At 40.5% G+C, this 22,535-nt stretch overlaps 1 pseudogene; it reads left to right on the top strand.

The window, feature by feature from the left end:
• Window positions 1–14,477: 14,477 nt before the first annotated feature.
• Window positions 14,478–22,535, top strand: part of LOC140001229 (kinesin-like protein KIF27) — a 40,907-nt pseudogene continuing 32,849 nt past the window's right edge.

The raw sequence follows: 22,535 nt of genomic DNA, 5'->3' as shown, positions 1-22,535 counted from the left end.
TCATCAAACAACATGATAATGTACATTCTTTGAACCAAGCAATTCTTACTTGTTTTTCCTTTCACTCCAGGATCTTGTATAGATCTTGAAAAGATCTATAGATAAGAGAAAAGGAATAAATCAGTGCTGTAGAGATCTGGCAGTCGCTCAGGTTTTGAATTTGGCTGTGCAGTTACCAATAAATCTAATTCATTTAACAATTTACATAAAGTGGTGAGCATTCTGAACTTCTCTTTTTAAAAAATATTACCATGTTTTTTTTTATGTTATTTTGGGTCTCTGAAGACCTAGAAAAACAAGTATCTTGATGTATCTGTGATTTAGGTGAAGAGCCTTCCTAGAGACGTATGACATGGTAAAGTTTGTTATCAACCCATAGTTTGCAACGTTTTAAATCTTTTACTTGGCTGGGGAAATGAGGAAGTTTGGATTTGAGGTTGATTTTTTACTCACACCTGATACTATCTATATTCTACTTTACCCTAACTGAAAATCAGCTTTTAGTCTATTGAGAATTACAGCCTCTGTCCTGTCTTGCAGCATGCTCTGCTTTGAAAGTTTTCAACTTCTGTCTTTTTGCTTTTACAATAAAAAAACTAGTCTTAGCTAGCAGCGGTATACATTCTTAAAAGCATGGCAGGCCGGAGCAGAGATGTAATAGATAAGTGTTTCTTTTAGCATCAAAGCTGCAGGAAGGTCTGGTGACAGAAGTAAGGAAGTCCAATTAAATCTTAAATGTGATTGTTATCAAGGTATGTAGGGCTGTTTCCTGATGCAAATAGCTCTTTTTAGCACGGGCAGAAAAGCAGCCTAATTGAATTTAATTTTATTTCCATTTTAAATGTAAAGGGAAAAAACATATTTTTATGTTTCTACACTCTTACTGAAACAACCCCTTAACAGATGACTGCTTAATGAGATTTCAGTTGAAGCTCTTTGCATAAGATGTGCACACACTTTTTGGCTTCTAATTTAGAGCTTTTCACAGTGGGTGAGTTCTTTCTGGTGCATGACCTGAAGTCTGTCTTGGTAATGGGTTCCAAAAATATACAAAGCCTGTCCCGTTTGATTGTGCTCCATGAGAATAGAAAGGATGGAATGATGGAAATCCATGCTGTTTATTTTCAAAATGTTCCTTTAAAGCATCCATTAACTCTTTTAAAGGTATTCTAATGGATGGCTGTAAGTTATCATTTTCATTTACTCTGCCAGACGAGACTTTTCAGAGAGTAGAGTAAGTGAGGGAGTTACAGCTTAATATATCTTTATTAAGCCTTTTTTTTTTTTTTTTTTTTTTTTTTTTTTTCAAAGCAGCAGAATTCCTGAAATATCTGAAGTCATCAAAGGTCGCCACAAAGTTTACACATGGGATGAAGTTTAGAGTTCTCTTAGAGTGAACTTGGGAAAATGCAGAGGTTAAGACAATAGCATTATTGATTATCTTAGCGAATTCACCTAGCAAGGAATGTGCGGGTAATAACAAAATGGGTTTTAAATGTTTTAGTAAACAAACACAATGTTAGTTCATTAATTTGTAAACAAAACATGAAGATAAAGAGTAGATACACCTTGTGCAATGCACACTCTATAAATGAAACAGTATGTACTGAAACTTGTAAGTGATGGAGATAAACGGTTGCCCAGCAGTTTTCCACTGCTGCATCTTTAAAAAGAAAAAAAGAAAAAAATAATTTTTCTTTGGGAAAGACTGTACAGTAATTAAAGAACACACATCCTTACTTTGGGATTTTTTCCAAATCAAAAAGAAGACTTTACTGGAATTGAAATAAAAGTAAGCTGAGCAAAGCAACTATTTTGTACAGTTTATGACTCTTACACAAATGTGTGTGACAGCAATGTATTTACATTCGTGCTTCAAGCTTTTGCCACTGCATCTGTGTTTGCCTTGATTGGAGTGCCTCTTCAGACCTCTGCATATCCCACAGGTCCTTTGAGATGTAAACAGTTTAATTCACTGGTATTTTAATACATTTATTGTATAGGGAGTAAGGAAACTGCTTTTCAGGAAACCAGATTCAAATTGGGTTAACCTAATATATCACAAGTTTAATTTTGCTAATCGGATTAATTTTCTATTTGCCATTAATATCCTTCTTCTCCAGTTACATAGTTACAGGAAGAAAAAAAAAAAAACACCATACTTTTTATCGAATTTGTTGTTTTTAAACAAGAGCCTGCATGCTGCTTTCAGGCTATCACGTTTAGTATAGCTTTACATAAGTATTTCCTTATATTTGCAATCTTTTCCATAATTTGAGGGTTTGGGTGAGCAAGAGAGTCTCTTTATTCATTTGGTATGAACCAGAGGTCTTTGCCTCAGCACATCGCCAATAAACCGATGAAACAAACTTCTTTCTGGTGATTAGCTTCTCTCCCTGGCCTGTAGGTGGGTGTGTTTAACAGAAGGAAGGAGTAGGAATGCGCCTGTCAGCCTGCCTTTGCAGCTAATTAGCTCAGCATACAGCAAAGATAAGCAGTCCGGGGAGGTGGACCCTGCGGAGGGTCGTGGGGTTTGAGGCAATGCCTGATTGGGAGACGTGGGGAGATTCCTCAGGAATCCAGAGTTGGTACAGGACTTGCCTGACTCAGGCATGAGGGCAGCTTGTGGCTGCTTTCTGGAAAAGCAGAGCAGAGATGGACAGAACCTTGGAGTCTCTGCAACTTGTAATTGCCCAAGTTCTGCCTCATCGAGACCCTGCCCTGGTTTTTAAAGACTGTAAGTACCAAAGATAATGATTTTATTTCCCTGATAGTGAGTGTATTTAATTCAAATGTCTGTTGTACCCAACAAATTAAGAGAGAGAAGTAATTAACATGCTTGTACATGTATTCGTGTGCATACCACAAACTATCATTATTTTATCTTGCCTATTTGAAGGCAGTGTTGCTGCTTATTTTTTAAGTTTGCATTTCAGAAAACTGATTCACAACTTTTACCTAGGATATTTAATTACATTCTAATAACATGGTAAAAACTTTACTGCTTGACAATTTTGGAAAACTTTATGCCAACTCTCTTTCTGTGGTTAGTTTGTCCTATAAATTACCTTTCTTGACTGTAGTACTGCAAAATATCAAATATTGCAATCTTAAAACATAAGATGTTTTCCTGCAAGTATATGGAATGTGATTTCCCTCCCCCCCCCCATATCAGACTTGACTATGGATGCACTTTTTAAACCTGGCCAAAACACTTTATTCTCTCTTTCTCTCTCATTTTACAAACTATCCCTTGTGAAATGTTCTGAAGTACCTTTCAGTAGATGGCACATAATAAACTGGCCTGATGCATCCCTTAAAACAGAGTTCAATGCAACTCACATCACGGAAATAAGAGTATTTAAATTTGAATTTATGATTTGAGTGGGGCTATGCATGGAACAAAGTGCTATTTAATTAGTAATTTCTTAGAAAATACATCCACAGATTTCATACAATGGAAAAAACCCTCTTCAACAGATCAAATGAAACAATAGTTAAATTCCATTGTTCTCAGTTTTCTTCACAGGTGAATGAGATCTCTTGATGTCATGCCCCCAAATCTGGTCCTACATAAACAATTTGATTGTAAAATTAGTATTTTGCTGGGTGTCATTTCAGTCTGAATCACCTAGTCAATCATTTAACATGCAAACAATGCTGGAACAATGTTAGATTTTTAGAAGGGAGTTTTATTTATTTATTTATTTAACATTCACTTCTAATCGTAATCTCCCGTGTGACCTGAGGCACACTGCAGAGACATTTATTTAATCTCCACTTCATTCTTTTGTCAACAGCTCTGTTAGAGTTAATAAAATCAGTCTCATACAGTCAACTGTTGCCTTCTAAACTTGCTGTAAAAGGAATAAAGACTTAAAGACATGGCTAGTGATGGACCTAGGGGAAAAACCCATGTACATCTGCATTAAACAACTCCACTTGCCAGATTCTTATGCTCATAGCCACACTGAAAAGTCAGAGGCTGACCCAGTAGTTCCCTGGGACTAAGTTGGATTTACTCTTGTAGAAGGATGTTACTCTTGTGTGAATGTAGCATAAGGATCTGTCCCAGAGCTTAGGAGTCTGACATCTGTTTCTCAGGCCACCCTGCAGGAGGTTTGTATGCTGCTGGGTAGGTTTGTATTACTGTTGCAGTCTTGGGACCTCGTGGAGCAGTCTGTGAATGTACACACATCACAGGAACAAAGAATTTGATCGGGGTGCAGTGTGGGGGGTGGGCTCGAGGAGAGGGGCATTCCCTTTCATAAGTTTCCACTGGTAACCAGTTCCTGCAGGTCTACTGACAAGGCTTTTATTGAAAGTGTATGTACAAGCTGCTTGGACAATGCATTTGTGACCACCCACAGATCTAAGGGAGGGAGAGATGATTAAATAGAAACAAAAGTGTGAGTGGATTCGAGTAGTTTTGTTTTTTTTTTTTCTACTTTAGATTTTCTGAGGTATGAAAAGAATTTTGAAGGCATTCTAATATAAATTTAACCTATACAGGCTTGAAGTTGCTGTGAGTGTGTGCCACTAATTCTGACTGGTGACAGACATTCATAGTGCTTTGTCTGATGAGTCAGATGAGAATTTACATGCATTCTTTTTATCTTCAGCAAAAAGTCATCTTTAGATCTAGGTGGTGTCCATCTCTGACTTTTAATCAGATTTAAATACAGCAAGCAAGTATTAGACTAGAAAGAACATAGTGTCTCATGTTTCCCCATGGGACCACGTCCACATCTCTTACAAACGCATTACTTTCAGACCTTATTGGAAAGAACAAAGTAAGAATGAAGTCCATTCAGGATCTACTTTGTTGCAGCAGCATCTACCCTTTTCACAATGTGGTGTGACTCAGTATGTCAACAGGACTGAGTTTTGCTAGAGCAAGATGTCAGAGCAAGTCTGCTCATCACTGCTCAGCACCACATACACTTTTTGTTCCTATTCCAACCTAGAGGTCTTGGCTTGCACTGTCCCAACACTTTGTTCTGTTGGGAATGTCTCACAGAGGGCTTTCTTCAACAGCAGCAGGGAGAGACAAGATGTTCAAAAGTCCCTGCCCTCCTGGGTGCAGCTTGCAGGAGCAAATACAGTGAGTGGTGCTGTGCCTGCTGCAGCAGTGCTCCTTCTGGGCTAGCATCTGCCCAGCAGAGGCAGAGATGATGGGATTTGGGAAAGATGCAAGATCATGGCTGGGTGCCCTGGCAACAAGACAGCAGGGATAATTTGTTTCTCACAAGTTCCTCCCTGCCATGAGAATGCTTTATCCTTATAGTGGTAAACAATCTTTGGCAGAGAGCAGGGGTCTGAGCAAGGCCCCGTGGTGCAGGCCTGTCACCAGCCCACTGATGGGGGACGGGGAACAGTGGGCTGCAGAGGGGCTGGCAGCTCCAGCAAGAATGGGACAGGCAAAGACATGGAGGAGGAAGGCAAGAAGAAGGAGCCCAGTGCTCAACCCATGCTACTGCAAGAGTTGTGTTTGCTTTTTGGTGTGTGTGTTTCCCTGAACTGTGCGCTGTATGTAGCTTCCATCCCAGATAACATGATAAAAAGATAATGCTTTCTACCATGCAGACCTAATTAACCCCAGCACTGGTCTAATCCATATGCTGACCTTATTACGACTTCGTTTTCATATCAAAAAATATTATGGTATCAGGTAGGAGTTACGATAAAGCTTGGAAAAAAGCTAAGTACTTCCAGAAAGTCTTTTTAAGCCCTGACTTGAATTCATGGTTCCTAGATGGATTGCTACTTGGTTGGTTTGTGAACATTTAGCAAAGTGATTTTACATCAGCTGAACAGCACTGTGTCTCCATTTCTTTTTACTGGTAGCAACAAATCGCACATTTTCCTTTGCACGTTTTGCCAGCAAAGATTTCAGGTCAGCAATAGATGGACAGGTTAGACTGTAGAGTTTTTAATAAGAAAGTATGTTAACTTATGGGGATCTGCCCATAATTTTTGGTAGAATCAGCCCAGCTCACTTTTCTTCATTTAACATTGAAATAGATTTGTCAGTGGGTACCATACTAGCTCTCTGATACAAGCTTTTAAATTGAAGTGCACTATAGCCAGAGTAAGTCAGTTGCCTTGGAGAAATATTACAAGATTAAAAGTTTTATCAAACAAACAGTCTTTTCCTTTCTAGATTAATGTTATTATTACTATACTATTCCTATGCGAATCAGTTATACTTCTGGTTATCACAGGAGATTGACCAATTTATAATTCTTTATTGCTATATTCAGATGCTGAAATTATACCAAGGTTCTTATCATTTTCCCATGTAATGCTACATAAGAATGTAGACCAATCCAAGCTGTTCGGCAATGATTAACAGTTGTCTTCAGACTATCAGCTTAAAAACACCTGACTTTAGTATGTCTACTCATTCTGTTCCAAGTGATAACCTGCTTACTCAATTCATAACACTGCAGGGATTGACTTTTTGCCTCAGTCCAACGGTGGTGTCAGTGAAACCCTCCCAGTCTCTACCCTTCCTTTCCCTAGCTGCATCTAAATCTGCTGTGACTACAAACATACCAATGGTTCGCAAAGCCTACACCATTCTCTGAGCTGCTTGCCTCCAACATCTTCTTCTTTCTTCCTTTACTTGGTAACATGTTCAGAATGGCTCTTGAGGAGGCCATCCAGTTCATTTATTTAATTTTATTTTGTTCTTTTTCCAAATCCTTGAAGTCTAGGAACTGTCAGTCAGTGCTGGATTTAAGGTAGCCATTGCCAATTAAAGATGTTGCTTCTCACAAGTGGAATCTCACCCCACAATCAGATCTTCTTTTCCTGAAACAACATCTTGCTACTTTTTGTGCTTTTTAAGGGTTTTAGACAGAATCACCTAGTAGTCCACTGCTAGATCAGCTCACTCATATAGCATCCAAATCCATCATGGAGAAGGAAAAATGCCCCTGAAGTCCTCTCAGCATATTGTTGGTGTCCCAGTACATGATACTTGATAATGTTTTTATATATATTTAACAATATACCTAATTTCATTAGGTTTAGTAAGGATATGGGGCTTTTTATTTTTGTACATATACATGGAGAACAGAATAGTATAGCATATGGACCAGAATATCCTAACAAAATCACTGCTAACATGCTAATACATAACATAATATATATGATAAATGCATAGTAAGATCATGGGAAAATTAATTGATATTGCCTACTCGCATTTGTACCTTTTTTTTCCTAAAGCTATTATTTATATGTTTAAAAATATGCAAAATAAATCAAAAGAGAAGCAATAAAACCTTCCCTCAAAACAGCTGGATCCCACTCCAGTTGCTGCCTTTTTTTTTTTTTTTTTTTTTCTAGAGATTTAAACAGTATCTCTTTGCTAGCCTGAGCCCAATTTAACAGCTTCCCTAAGATGTATGCATTAAGTTACAAGCCTTAATAGGCTGCAGCTGGGGAAGGGTGCACTTGTAACTTATGAACTTTGTTTAAACGATATAGTTTTACTGATTATGTGCCATGGCTTGATTTAAGACATGTAAGGGAACTTTACTAGCCTCTCACTGAAGAATCTTCTTTAATAGATTTCATATTACATATTTCTTTCATTCAAAAAGCTTGTATTTTTCTTCTGCATTCACGTATTAAATTAAATCCACGAAGGCAGTTAAAAGGACTTTTAGAAACAGCTGTTTTAAGTTTTAAAATGACAAAGTAGGTGGTTATCTTGTGTGTGTGTTCTTTATACTCCACTCTCTCGGCAGTGAGACGTTGTCAAGTATATGACTCCATTCCACTTCAGTGGCAGAGTCACTTGGCTCCCACTCCGATTTGCCCTTCCAGTCTTGGCCAAAACACCCCCCTCCCAGTTGGCCAGCCTCCTGTTTATGGCATTGTTTGTTTGCCTTGGTTGAGGTGAATGCCTAGCCAGTATTTTTAGCAGTAATTCACAGAAACCTGGAGCTATTTTTTTTCTGGCATCAATGCAGTGCAAACTTACTGACATAATCCAAGTTGGAGAGTTCTGTTTCCCACTTAGAATGATATTTAATTTGACTCACAGACTTCCTTGAGCAGAGGCAAGACAGTTGCTACTGAAAGGTGAGAAATTGTCTGGAAAACAATGTTGTGTTATAATAAATGTGTTATCATTTAATCCTCTTTCAAACACAGTTCACATCAAACTGTATTTCTGAACTCTCAAAAGAGCTCAGGGTTCATTTAGGGTAAATGCAGCTGTATAACCCACATATTTGTTGTTCCACAGAACTCGCAGCCTGTCCTAAATTCAAATATATATATATATGTATAAATAAATAAATAATAAAAAGTCCTTAGAGTCTAGGAAAACTTCAAGAACTCTACCAGGATTTGCACTTGGGGACAGCTTCATTTGGTACAATGCTCAGCCCCTGGGCAAGAGGCTTTTCCAGCTGAGTAAAAAGCAAAGTAGAGAAGAAAAATCATCTTCTCACCTCGTAACTAGGCATTACAGCCAGCTTCAAATAGACTATTGTGGAACCATTAATATTCACAGATGGGAGAGTACTAAAGGAGGGTATATGGAATTCTTGCTCTTGAACTTGGTGATGCACGTACTACTATGAAACTCTAACTGAGAAAGATCTGAGGTATAAAGTGGATAAAATATTGTCTGAATGGGGTCTTGGCATTGCCTACAACAAAATCAATACTGTTAACTAATTCAGCAACTGACAGTGTACAAAATAAATTGTTTTAAAGCATGGATGATTTAATCCTGAAGAAAATTGTTTGTCATTGCATACAAATACTATAAGCATTATCTTAAAAACTCAACCACATCATAGGCATCTTTCAAAATACGAAAGTCAATTACAATGAGAATGTCCTTTCAAAATGAGACGTAAATTACAGTATTTTGCTGCATTAAACCATGAATCTTGTTGTTTCATTTATGTACTTCTGAAAATTCTCATTGTTTTCCATACTGCATTTTTAGACTTAAGCCAGTTGGATTCCAAATACTGATATACAGCATAGAGACTGAACAACATTCTGCCTGGAATGTTTAGAAATGAAGGCAAACAATGCATGTGATTGCAGGAAAAATGAATATTGAGAGATCTTAATACAACATTAGTAATCATCATATTAGTAATCATTAGTTACTATCTTAGAATAGTAACTTAGTATATTTGATTGTGCATCTGATCATATGTATACATTTTTCACATCTTCCTAAACTACTACAAATCCATGTGATACATAATGAAGGAAAAAAAAATAATAGTGGCTGTAGTGGCTGTTAGGCATAAATAAAATCTTTTTTTTTTTTTTTTAGTAGAGAACTGTTTTCACACACACCGAATTTTTACAAGTTTAGCTGAAATTGTTTTAATTATATATTTGAAATTGATATGCTGTTTTAATTTAATGATGATAAACATACTGATTCAAGCTAAACAGTTGAGTAAAATAAAATTAATTAAATCAAAACATAAAGAATTCTTGGGGAAAAAAAAGTTTGAGGCTTTGATATCATGGCTGCATTCTGTAGTTTAACCTGATGCATCTTCATGTTCATCACTGTTTTGAGGTGCTAGTTTTGGCTAGGATTGAAAAAATCACAGCAAAAACTGCAGTGATAATTTGATGCTGCCACTACATATATACCACCAAGTATTTCCTGCTACCATCCTCACAGCTAAGCCAGGTTTTATGTTTATCCAATTCAGTACAAACCCAGGCACTTTTAATTACTTAATTACAGAGATATCCAGCTGCACTGTGGGATAGGCACATAGCTTTCATTTGACAGAAATTCTAAACAGAATAAAAATGATGCTGCTCAGCTACTGTTTCTGTGTTAGTCATACACGTATTAGTTTAATCTGTAGCAGCTACTCACTGCTTACTAGTCCTCTGGTAAAATATTGCTTTATCTGTAAAATTTGAGACAGCTTAAAGCATGTTTCAGGATTTCAGGAAAAGAAGGGAAATATATTTCTGTTGGTGTATTGCAGTGAAAGTAGATACCTCTCTATAGCTCTAAAAAGTCTTTTGAATATTAGTTTTCAGAGTGGAAACTTTCAGCCAAGTGAGAGGCTGTCTAAATGCTGAATTACCATCGAAAGGACTCATGAACAAGAATGGAAATTAAAACAGAAATTTTACACTCTGAACTCTTAATTTCTGTAAAACTAACAACAGAAGAGAAGCAAGGATCAGACACACAGCAATTTAGGTCACTTATTGCTATCATTGGTACTAAACAGTTTAAATACCTGTTTCTTTTATAGACCACTATACCAGTATAATTTCCTCTTGGTAAGCAAAAGCACGCATGATATTTATGGGTAGTTTCCCCTCCATCAATGAGGGGCTTAGGATACTAAAATCTAGGGACTTGGACTGGACAAAAAATGATCATGCTTGGGATTTCCCTGTGCAGCTTTGCCAATTGCATTGTACATCTTCTTAGAAGACTCAGCAGTTTATTACCTACAGAATAATCGATCTCATCATGATGTGGGAGAAATCAAGCTTTATTAAAATTTATTTATTTATTGTTTTACCAAAAGTTGTATCATACAGGCTGAATGATGAGACCAGAAAGAGTACTGTGGGTTACCTACACCACCAAATTCATTATTCCTGTGGACTTTGCATTATTGTTTTTAAGGACTGCACTCTTGGACAACAGTTGTTTCAAAAACCAAAGCACTTTATGGAAACATCCTAAATCAGTGATATTCTTAAAGCTGATACTTTCTGTTGCTATCTATTTCAATACCAGTAAAGGACTGAATGTCACCAATACCATTCTCACACTGAAGCAACAGCTCCTACTGAATTGTCATGTTTAAACTTGGAAATTTTACATTCATGAATTTTATGTTCAAATATCAGTTTTCACTTAATGGGTTTAAAATTAGATTGTTACCCAATGTGTGCATGCTCTGTGGAGCAGAAGGTCTCATAAAAAAGAAAAAAAAAAGAAGAAAAAAAAACCACTCAGATGTTTACATCAGTGAGGTATTCAGCCAGAGACCAATTTCTGAAGGTGGATTACCATTTGGAGTCCGTACCGGTAGCAGTTTCCCTGGCTAGTAGACCAGTTTTTCTCCCACATTCATCATCATTTAGAAAAGCAGAAGTCAGTTTCTGTGGTTAAGAGTTCCTCAATATTTCAGTTTTTTCTCACAGCTGCACTGAGACAGTGGTTATCACAACGTGTTTCCTGTTACAAATACAAAATTTATTCAGATAGCTTTCTTCTTTACGGTGAAGCAATATTCCAATGCCATGAGAGTTCTGCAGCTTTAAATGCCCAAAATGCCAGAACTGGTAGGAGCCAACACTGCTGCTGCATCCGTGACACCATCCAGTGGCAGACAGCAGTGTGCTCCAAACACCCTGCCTCGCCTCCCCAGAGCTCAGACCACGCCACCCACACTTCCTCATGGCTTGAGCACAGCAAAAAGGGAACTGGTGATGACCACACTCTGTGTGTCTGCCCTTGTCATGGCTAAATGCCAAGAAAAGCTGTTGTCTGTGAGAGCAGTGCAGCTGCCAGAAGTCAGGAAACAGGCGGTGACAATATTGGAGCTCACATTGCTCACCCTGCAGCAAACAGAGCAATGCCCTGTCCATAGATTGCATGTGAGCTACCACCAGGGTGACACTGTCTCAAAATGGATCACTTCTACATTATTCCACTACTAACAAGGTCAGACGAGATGAAGAAAGAGGAAAATTATACATGTATGAGGAAAATTATCTCTGCCACTGATTCCTGTATGCACTAATACTTGATACTGAACCAGTATCAGTACTCTGAAGGACCCATACTGCTGCCTAGGGCTTCCATATTTCCACTGGAAGGTCCAAATTAAGAAACATACTTCTTACCTTCTGAATTTAAATTTTCAAGTGAGAAATGATGAACATCATACACAGCTGTTTTTTTTTTTGTTTGTTTGTTCATTTGTTTGTTTTTGCATAGTGTTGTGGTTTAACCTATTAGGCAGCTAAGCACCACGCAGCCATTTGCTTACCCTCCTCCCTCCCTCTGTGGGATGGGGGAGAGAATCAGGAAAAAGAAAAAGAAAAAAAAAAAAAAAGGAAAGAAAGCCTGTAGGTTGAGATAAAGACAGTTTATTTGGAGAGAGGAAAAAAAAAAAAAAAAAGAAGAAGAAAAAAAAGGAAAATAATAATAATGATGATAAGAGTATTAATACCACTAATGTGTACAAAACAAGTGATGCACAATGCAATTGCTCACCACCTGCTGAACGATGCCCAGAAAGAAAGAAAATTATCTCTAAGCTACACATGGCTCTGTAAAAGGAGTCTAGATAAACTATACTAAAATTCTTTTCGAGTCCAAGCCAAAAAGTGTTGAGAAAACCCCAACACAGAACGTAAAACTTTGGAGTACTGGCTCAATAGTCATGATGTCAATTGGATTTCTGGTTTTCACATTTCTATTTTCACATTAGCCTGCAACTATTATCATCATAATATACAACACCTTTTTTTCCAGCTACTTCATAAAGTTTTGCATTAAAAGTCAGCTGCTTTCCTTGCATGACCATTTGTTTTTGTTTTTGTTTTTGTTTTTTGAGAATGGAAAAGAGGAATCTGAGTATAACATTTTCTCATGTTTGAAAGTGAGCAGCTTAATGGCTGCTGTGATATCAAAGTTCCAACACATTGACTTAATAGTACAATATTGCTGACCTGCAATTTATGTACTACAGTAGCCTGCAATCCCAGAAAGTCCAAAATTGCCACAAAATCATATTTTTCACACCAGCAGAAATAATCACAGACATTTTATTATCAATAATAAATGTATCAAGCTCATATGTCTGCATTTCTTGTGTAACACAGAAAACACTAAGATCAAGGACATGTATGCATCCTACATTCAGCATTTTTATGTCTTTGACAGTGAATGTCGTAGCAATATTGCAGGAGTTCTGGGAAAGCAAACAGAAGCAGAAGGCCGTATTCCCAAGCGAAGGCATCATTGTGTATGAATCACTGAGCTCCCTGGGCCCACCATTTGTGAGCTATGTTACCTTGCCGGGAGGAAGTTGCTTTGGTAACTTTCAGGTAAGTGTCAGCTTCCAATCTTTGCCAGGGGAATTTTATCTATTTATTTATATATTTATTCAGGAAAATTCTTTTGCCATAGAAGATACAGGACAACTACTTCTGTAACAATGAATACTACACTTGACTTTTCCAATCTCATTCTGTCCCAGCCCTCACCGACTTGAGAGACAAGGTACCTGAAGGAAAACAACACAGAGTTCTAGGAATGATTTTACCAGTCTTGTCTCTGGTTTCCAGTCATATCTACAATGAAGTGAAACATTATGAGTAACTCAAGTCAGGCCAGATATGTCCCTTCTACGTCAATAACCAAACCTGTCAAGTTAAGAACATGGAATTAATGAAAAGGAAATCCTTCTATTTTGATCTGAGTTCACTTTTTTTTTTTTTTTTTTCTAGACCAAGAAGAACCAGCAAAAGTCGGGTGAAAAATGAAATGAAAAATGTTAAGGCCAGGCAGCTTGCTCACTGCAAGTGCTAATCTGAAAGCAGATGGAGTGCATCTTCATACACTCCATCCTGAGACACTCCACTCAACAGGCCAGACCAGCTGATGAAGTGCATTGCTGTCCTGAAGTTTCATGTGATGGGCTACTTTTAAGTCTCTTGTTTATGCTGTAGTACTTGAGGTCTATGGCAGGACCACAGCACACTCTTATTTGTCTACCCTTCTTTCTTGATCGTGTGTGGGAAAGAGAGAACGTGCAGAGGCCCTCAGCCACATGCTGCACCTGTCACTCTGTGCAGCTACATCCCTGAGCCAAAGTACCAAACTTCATGCTTGTGAAAGGACTTTACACAAACTACAGAAATCGAAAATGAAGCATCCAAACACTTACAGAAGGGTGGGCCCTCTCGATGCACCTCAACGTGGGATCCACAAGTCCTCACGTGGTTTCATCCAGCACACTTCTCTGTCCCTCCTCGCTAAACTTGCTCAGAGGCAGCTGTTACCAAGGTGTCACAGTGACATCATTCAATTCTGTTTCTGAAGTCATCACCGTAGGCCCCTGGCAGCGGCAACACAACACTCTCTCTTGCTAATGCGAATGTCTCAGAAACAAGTAGAGAAGTCCCACTCTCCCCAAGCTGACTTTAATTGGAGTAGTTCCAAAATTATTCTCTGCCCCCCTACATCTGGGGAAGGTGTGTGAGAAATCTTTTCCTTAAGAAAGGATTACAAGCCAAAAAAAGCTTGCTTCTGATACGTTCCCCTTCCTTTTAGAGCTGTTCACCTTTGATTTCCAAGGAAGAAAAAAGAAGGTGAAATCAACAATTCTCCTCCTCCGAGTTGGGAATATGAAATAAGCCCAATTATTTAGGAAGCCTGCAAAAGGAAACTATAAATTTCCTTGTTAAACACCTTGTTGCTTCTGAAAACTTTTCCAGTACTTTGCAGCTGCAGTGCTTTTCGGTGGGTGGGCAGCCGAGCTCCATCACGGCCACTCTCTCCCTCCCCCTCCTCAAAGAGAAAGGGAGAGAAAATACGAGGCAAAGGGCTCAAGGGTTGAGACAAGGACAGGGAGATCGCTCAACAAGGATCGTGATGGGCAAAGCAGACTCAGCATAGGGAGACAGTAAGATTTCCTGCCTAACTACTACTACTACCAGGCTAGACAAGTGAGAACCAAAGGAAAGAAACCAAAAACACCTTCCTTCCCCCCATCTGAGCTCTTCCAGCTCCTCCCCCCGTGCAGCGCAGGGGAACAGGGGGACTGGACTGGGGGTTGTGGTCAGTCTGTAGCACTTCATCTCCACCACTCCTTCTCGGTCCCTCTCTGCCCCTGCTCCACGTGGGCTCCTGTCCACGGGCTGCAGCTCCGGCCCGGGGCCTGCTCCTGCGGGGGCTCTCCATGGGCCGCAGCCTCCTCCAGGCCACATCCACCTGCTCCACCGGGGGCTCCTCCACCCATGGGGGGGCTGCAGCGTGGAGATCTGCTCCATGGGGGACCCATGGGCTGCAGGGGGACAGCCTGCTCCACCAGGGGCCTCTCCCTGCACAGCCCGCAGGGGAACTGCTGCTGCCTGCCTGCAGCACCTCCTGCCCTCCTGCGGCGCTCACCTGGGAGCTGCAGGGCTGCTTCTCTCACGCTTTCACAATCCTCTCTCCCAGCTGCTGTTGCACAGCAGTATTTTCCCCCCTTCCTTAAATCTGCTCCCCCGAAGCCCACCCAGCAGCACTCCCTGCCTCGGCTCTGGCCAGCAGCAGCTCCTTTTTGGAGCCATCTGGAGCTGGCTCTGCTCTGATGCTGACAAGATGGGGCTGCATTCATTTCCAAACTGGCTGTCAGAAAGGCCTTCACCTTTGCATTACATTGAGGCAGCGGTGATCTCAGCCTTATTGTATTGCTCTGCGTAATGTAGCTCCCAAAAGAGATCCCAAGGTCCAGAACAGACATGGAAATAACTGGGGGGTTGTAAGGAAAACAATTGCATTCCATCTACATGCTTGGGTGTTATTAACAGAGCTTTGTATACTGAGCTGGTGCTTGGTAGGAGAAAAACCATAAATCTTCCCTAGGAAAGTAGGACCCCCTCAGCTACATACTGCTGTGAGGAAACTCAGATGTAAGAACACACTTAAATAACACATCAGCAGAGCGGTTGTGCTCCTGACCACCAAAGGCACCTTTTTCCAACACCGTCGTACTGGAAGTTGATGCAGCTGGTTCCATCCTTAACGTGGGACTGTACAGTGCTGTAAAAGAAATATTTTTTCACAGCTTTGGAGAAAGTGAAGCAGAGAAAACCCCACCTAACCACTGATACCTGGACCCCAAACTGCCACAGACTGACAGCGATGCCCACTGGATATCTCCTGCTGCCTTCTGACTGCTCCAGCAGAAGTCCCGTTTGAATTAGCCAGCAGGTCCCTCTGAGTGGCTTTGCTGAAACTCCTGCCGTAGGAAGTATCCTACGGGAGCCAAGTTGCTAAACTGATGTGTGGTTTTCCCTTAACCCCCTCAGCCCTGACTTTGCAGCTCCTGACGACACTGCCAACGTGTGCAGTGTCACCGTGTGCCAACTAGGTGCCAGCTGCCATGTTTTATAGATTGTAAAATGAGTGATTTGGGACTCGTGAGCACTGAGAACAGGTTAGCAATTGCTTAAGAGCTTTACTTGTGTCGCTCTGGGGCAGGGAGATGGGTGAAACATCTTAGGCTTGAAAGTGATTCCCTGCAGAGGGACGTGCTCAGATCTGTACAACAGATCTGTCGTTTTGGTCACCTTATCAGATCCCTGCTTGAGAGGTTGCTTGCAAGAATCGATTCCTCTTCACCTTGATGTGTCAAGCTAAAGACAAATCTGTGCCAAAGCACTGTCTGATCAGACGAGTGCCTCAGTTCAGGATTGTTCTTGGACAGCTCCAGAAACACCAGGACGATCAGCGCCTTCAGGAACAGATTAATTGGATCTCGAGGCTGTCATAAAACAGGTCCCTGAAGTTTGAAGACTCTTCCAATAGTTTGGGCCAGCAAGGAGCAGCTGTACCTGGCGGCTGCGGTAACTCGGGGCTCAGAGTCTCAGAGAGCGTGCTGAAAGGTGACCCCCAGCTGGCTGCTGGAGGAAGCTGAGGCAGCGTTCAGCTCTAACCTTTGCCTTCTTGGCTGTCATCTTTGCACTCCTGCTGTCAGTGGGTGTTGAGTGTCCTTCCCCCCAGCCTCAGCACGTGCCCTCAGATGTAGGCAGCATTTAGCAGCTAGAATTCACTCCAATATAAAGAGTACAAATCATGCGTTTTCTGCTTTTGCTTTGGAACTCTTAGCTTGAGGTTTTCCTGCAGGCCATGAGGTTTCTTGCAGCAGCAGGGATGAGTTCTGTTAGCAAGAGGCTGTTCTGTGCTTCGAATGTGGGAAGATGAATGGTTACCTGTGCACCGTTAAATAGAACTTGACACCTAGCACACCGCACTTGCAGCCTGTGGGGTGCTTTAACGAGCAGGTAAATCAGCAGAGGCTGTTTTGCAGCCGGGGTGATGCTGGGTGATTAAAAAGCAGGGGCAGAACAAGGAGTTTCTAGTGTTTGTTCTTGCTTGTCATCCGACTCTCCACTTCCACTGTTCGTTAGAAAAAAAACAAAAACAAAAACAAAAACAAAAAACAAAAAAAAAGGGGTAAGCATCTTAATATCTTTATTATAAATGGAAGGCACAAAACAGACCAGCTACAGAGACTGTCCAAGAGAAATACTTGGTGCTTTATAAACAAACAAGGAAGTACCCTTAGGTGGGTGTGATAATCCTCCTCTAATGCGTTTTTGGAGTGCAAAAATAGATTTGTTCCTTTCTTGCTCTTCTCTCCAGGACAAAGGCAGAATAGGCAACTGCAAAGTTAGACCAGGGAGGTCAGTTTGTTCCATACTGAGAAAGACAAGCCTGTAAAACAAACTAGACAGATTTTCTTGGTACTATTTATCTTCCTTCAGCAAAGGCAAAGCTTATGACACTTGTTGGTGTGTATTTCCAGACCCCCAGCTACTGGCACTGTAGCGCATCTCTAATTCTTTGGTACAAAAGGTTCAAAATCTCTTAATGCAAACATTTTACCAGCACCCTGGAGCAAAAAAAAGAAATCTAAAAATCTTACCAACTTCTATTACAGACCTGCTGAGTGCACCAGAGTTACTCATTTTTATTCAGGCTTTCAGGGGCAACTTCAGTTGGTTTAGCGCCCGGATTGCCGTGTTAGCAGGTGTCAGTTTAAAAAAAAAAAGCTTTTGAGGTCCTTTTTAAAATGAGACTGCTTTTTTGGAATTTAGGGCTGCGAGGTATGCTTGGTTTTGCTTTCTTCCCATTCCTTAGACCAGATCCATTCAGATTCTGAACAGCGTTCCCGGTCTGTTCAGGAAACTGGAAGGCAACAAGCAAAATGATGAGCTCCTTGGGCAGTCAAAAGAGCTAAATCTGGAGAGTGTTTTGAGTCAAACTTCCATGCTAAGGAGCACCAGTAATTGTTAGAAGTAGATGCAGAGGAACCTGCATGGCACTGGGTGTGTTTCTGAAGGTGCTAAAGGTCCGAAGTGACGATTCCTATCCATAGTAAAGAAGAGAAGGAAAGCTTGCACTTAACTACTGTTTTTATTCCCTTTGCCCAGCAGTCAAAAGCAGTAACTAATATGAGAAGCCAACTTTTCCTCTCTTTATTTTAGATTTGAGAAAATTCCCTGCCAAAAAAATATTTCCTGGAAAATTCACTAGTGTTTGTGTGAGTAAAAGGTTCCAACCTTTGATTATTAATTTGTAAGAACTATTTCATCCACTTTTGTCCAGAAGAGTCAGAAATAATTTGTACAGAAATGTGCAGCGTTTTAATGAAAGGTTTCAGAATCACTCTAATTTGAACTTTATCTGGTCTGGTTGCAGGTTTTGTGTTTAGTGTCTTTAAAAAAAATAATAATTAAAATTTCTGACTTCATCTCAGAAAAAAGAAAAAAAAAATGCTTGTGGCTAAATAAAATCTGTTGCAGCTCTGCTCATCGAAAAATCATTGGCTGTTAAATTGGACCTAAGTCGTCTTCTCTAACCTTTCATGATCCTGCAGCAATGGATGAGGATGGATATATGGATTAGGGAACAGCACGTGGTGGCAAACCTGTGGTATTTGCTACAGCGCAGAAAGAAAAACCCAATTGCTTCCAAAAAATCCAACTAATTCAAAATCCTTGGCATCATGCAGTCATGCCACTGGCAAAGTGAGCATTCCCCTGCCTCTCAAAGCTTGCTGTACCCTTGATCTGCTGTCTTCCTGCTGTTAATTGATTGCAACTCTACGTGTCTGATCAGGGCTACGAGTTGTTCTCGCTATGGAGATCATACAACATATACTGTGCACGCTTGTGTGTATAGATCTGTTTATCCTGTATGCATGTACATACGTCTGCATATTTGTGTGCTGGCCCCCAGATCACTCATCTTACAAAGCATCGGCCTCGAAGGCATACTCATCAAAATCTTTTGTAGAGCCTCCATTTTTTTCTAGTTCCCTCAAAATGAGAGAATTTTTACGCGCTCTCTGTGTCGAAAAGGCAAAAATTCTGATTTTCACTGTCGCTCTCGCTAACTTTCTCTCACTCCCTCCTCGTGTGTGTATAAACACAGATGTGTGTATGCGTATGCACATCTGTGGATTTATATGCACTGGTATGTTTTTTGCTGTACAGGTAATAAAGACAGGGAAAGGTTTTTGTGTTTTCTTAATAGGTGAAGAAATCTTGAAGACCAGAGATTGGAACATACTGAATTTTAAATTAAAAAAAAAAAAAAAAGTTAAATTGTCTGGCTGTGGAAGATGGAGCCTCATTTTTGCAGCCACTTTGAATCACGAGTTCATCTCTAAATGCGCTGGGTTTTTTGTTTTTGTTTTGTTTTGTTTTTTGGTTTTTATTTTTTTGAAGAGCTAACTATCCCTGGCTGTCTCCAGTCTGAGAGAGCATTCAAATGGACTTGCTTCCTCTATTAGTTATAAGCCGTTTAAAAGCACATCCTATGTTTGAATTGTGGATGAGAGGTTCCCTTGGCAAAGTGAGGAGGAAAATTCTTCCTACCCCTTTATTTTTAATTCACGGATTCAGTCTTGGTTTGGCCTACAGGAGAAGTTAACTGGAAGTCTTTGAAGATCGATAACTTTGCTGAGGTTGTCCAGGTAGGTGAAATGGAAGACCCACAGTGCCTGGAACGTGCTGTTTAATGCGTCCTAACTGTGTTCTAGAGAAGTTATTTGTAGCCAGAGTTGATTATTGACTTGCATGTATGATCAGGTGGTTTTTTAAGGAGTGACTCCGTTTTCAGGCTTCCAGATGTGCTCCAAGTCATCTTATTGAGGATGTGGAAGAGAACGCTTGCTGACAAAGCTCCTGGCAGCTTTACGGAACTTTCATATTTAGTTAGTTCATGTAACAGCTGATTTCAAGGCTTTGCTCTCTTCGAGAGACTGATAACTTGATTTGATGAACTGAAGAAAGCTGGAAAAATGTTGGTTCCTCATTATTTTTCACTTGTTACTTTCTTTAGGGTTACTTTTCAAAAGAAGATTTCCCTGCTCACAAGCCAGTAGAAGACTTTCAGCCCAAGCAAGGGTGAAGACAGCTCTCTCCAAGAGCAGAGGAAGGCCCTGTGGAGAGAAGCCGAGCTTGTTAGCAGAACTCGTCGGCATGTCTAAACAAGGAGACGATTGCTACTTCTATTTCTATTCTACCTGTACCAAGGTATGGCTGGCTTTCCTTTGCTTTGCTTTTTTTTTCCCATTTTTTTTCAGGAAGGAGTAGATTAGGAGGAGGAAGCACGCTGGTCTTTGGTTAACTTGAGAACCAGATAGATTCTGAATTCAGTTGTAGCAACATTAGGCAGCAGCATGGCCATTTTTGAGGCTGTACTCTATTTTCCTCGTTGGTTTCCTTTTGGTTCCAGGGAGACAAATGTGCCTACCACCACTGCGAAGCTGCTCTGGGCAATGAGACGGTCTGCAAGCTGTGGCAGGAGGGTCGTTGTTTCAGGAACGTCTGCCGATTCAGACACATGGAAATTGACGTGAGTGCCTAACGATGTGTTCTCAAAATCAATCAACAAAAGCATTTTTCAGTGCCGTAGGTGTACTGATTGTGCTTTTGCAGGATAGATTTGTTTGCTTCAAAATCATACTTGTTTCTGTTACCAAGAGAGGGGGTGGGAGGAAGCAGAGGAAAATAAAATCAATGCCTTAGGTATGTCTTAGCAAGATATATATATATTTTTATTAGATGCTGACAGTTTTCTCAACAGATGCAGAATAGCTGTTAAATAGACTGCTAAAACCTGCTGGAGCAGGGGGGTAATAAACAGGCTGTTCTATCGTCATGGGAGCAGGCTTGATAATGAACTCTCAGGTCTCTTCTGACCCACAGTCCTTCCGATAACGCTGTTCTAGCTGCCTGGGGTAGGAAGTGGGGAAAGTTAAAGGTGCAGAAGAACTAAGTCTCCAAGAAGTAGTTCTAGACAGGGTTAACCTAGGCAATTTCAGATGTTCTTTTTCCCTCTGAATAATGCTAGTATAATCCTAGGTGTATTAGTTTAACCCACCCTCATCTGGTGTCTGAGAGTGCCTGTCTTCTCAAACTGAATGATGACAAATCTAAATGTGCATAGTGGTTCCAGCTTATGCAAACTTTGTGAATATGCCCAGAAATACTCCACTGAACTGAGAAACTGACCTTTGGAATGATGTTTCAGCACTGTGTTGTGACAGCTGTCATGATCTGGAGCTGCGCATTTCTTTGCAAGCCTCAGGTGCATGTTATCACGAGCTTTTCTTTCTTTCTGTCTTCAGAAAAAGTGCAGTGAGATTCCTTGCTACTGGGAGAAGCAGCCGGGAGGCTGTCAGAAAGCCAACTGTGCTTTTCATCATGCAAAGGGACGTTACATCGATGGACAATTCTTCCCACCAAGCAAGAGTGAGTTTAGGTCTTTTTCTTGAAGTGCTGAAGACTTAATTTGGAGTATTACTTAGTGGGTGCCAATCCTGTAGGGGGCATCAGGTAACTGTTCATTTGTGAGTACAGGAAAAGGTCTGCAGTCATAGGTGTACTGCACCGAGTGTACTGCTGGTGTTTGTTTTCTGCTTTCGTGCTCAGCTTCTCTTGGCTTTGTGTGATGTTTGCCTTGCAGTTTGCTTCCTGTTGTTTCATCTTTTACTGGGTGGTAGGGAGATGTGTTGTTGTTCGAAGGGAAGTCTTTGTTGACGGTGTAAACAGTGATGGGATGGGCAAAAGGAGATGATGAATTCATTGTCTGTGCGGGTTATCTGCCTTTCCTACCACCTCTTTGCTAAATTGTGGTCAAAGTTTTAAACTGCCATATTACCGATGATCCTCCTCTTCCTCTAGCTACACTGCCAAGTCCGCCTGAGTCCGCGGACGATGATTTGAAAGTGGCTCAGATGTCACTGCAGCAAAACAAACTTTCTGTCCAGTCAAATCCCTCTCCACAGCTAAGGGGGTGATGAAAGTGGAAAACTCTGAAAATGTCCCAAGCCCTACACACCCTTCAGTTGTAATCAAGGCTGCAGATGATGATGAAGATGATGATGGTGAGCATGTTTTGGTTCTTGGAAGGAATTTGTGCTGTAAATGATTGTGTAAATCTTTGGTTCTTGAAGGAATCTGTGCTGTAAAGGAATGTAGAAATCACAGATGACCTGAGGTCTGACTAGCGATAGGGCAGGCAGTGTGGCCAGGTCACTGGTGGCTTTGTCCGGCAGTCAGTGGACAGAACCTGAAATGTTGGAGGAAAGCTTAGAACCACTCCTGGCTTTAGCTGGTCTGTTGTGTAAAGTTCTATGTGAAACTAGGAAGGAAATTTCTTTTTTCTGTCTGAAGAGCAATGTGTTGTGTAGTAGTTAAAGCTGCAGAGAGAATCTAGAGTCCTAGATGTTTTGTCCTAGTGTATTCTACTTAGGAGTTCATCA

This window comes from Anas platyrhynchos, chromosome 39, assembly GCF_047663525.1.
Source record: "Anas platyrhynchos isolate ZD024472 breed Pekin duck chromosome 39, IASCAAS_PekinDuck_T2T, whole genome shotgun sequence".
In the NCBI taxonomy this organism is placed as follows: Eukaryota; Metazoa; Chordata; class Aves; order Anseriformes; family Anatidae; genus Anas; species Anas platyrhynchos.
The sequence above is the reverse complement of the archived record's forward strand: the minus strand, read 5'-3'. Positions and strand labels throughout refer to the sequence as shown.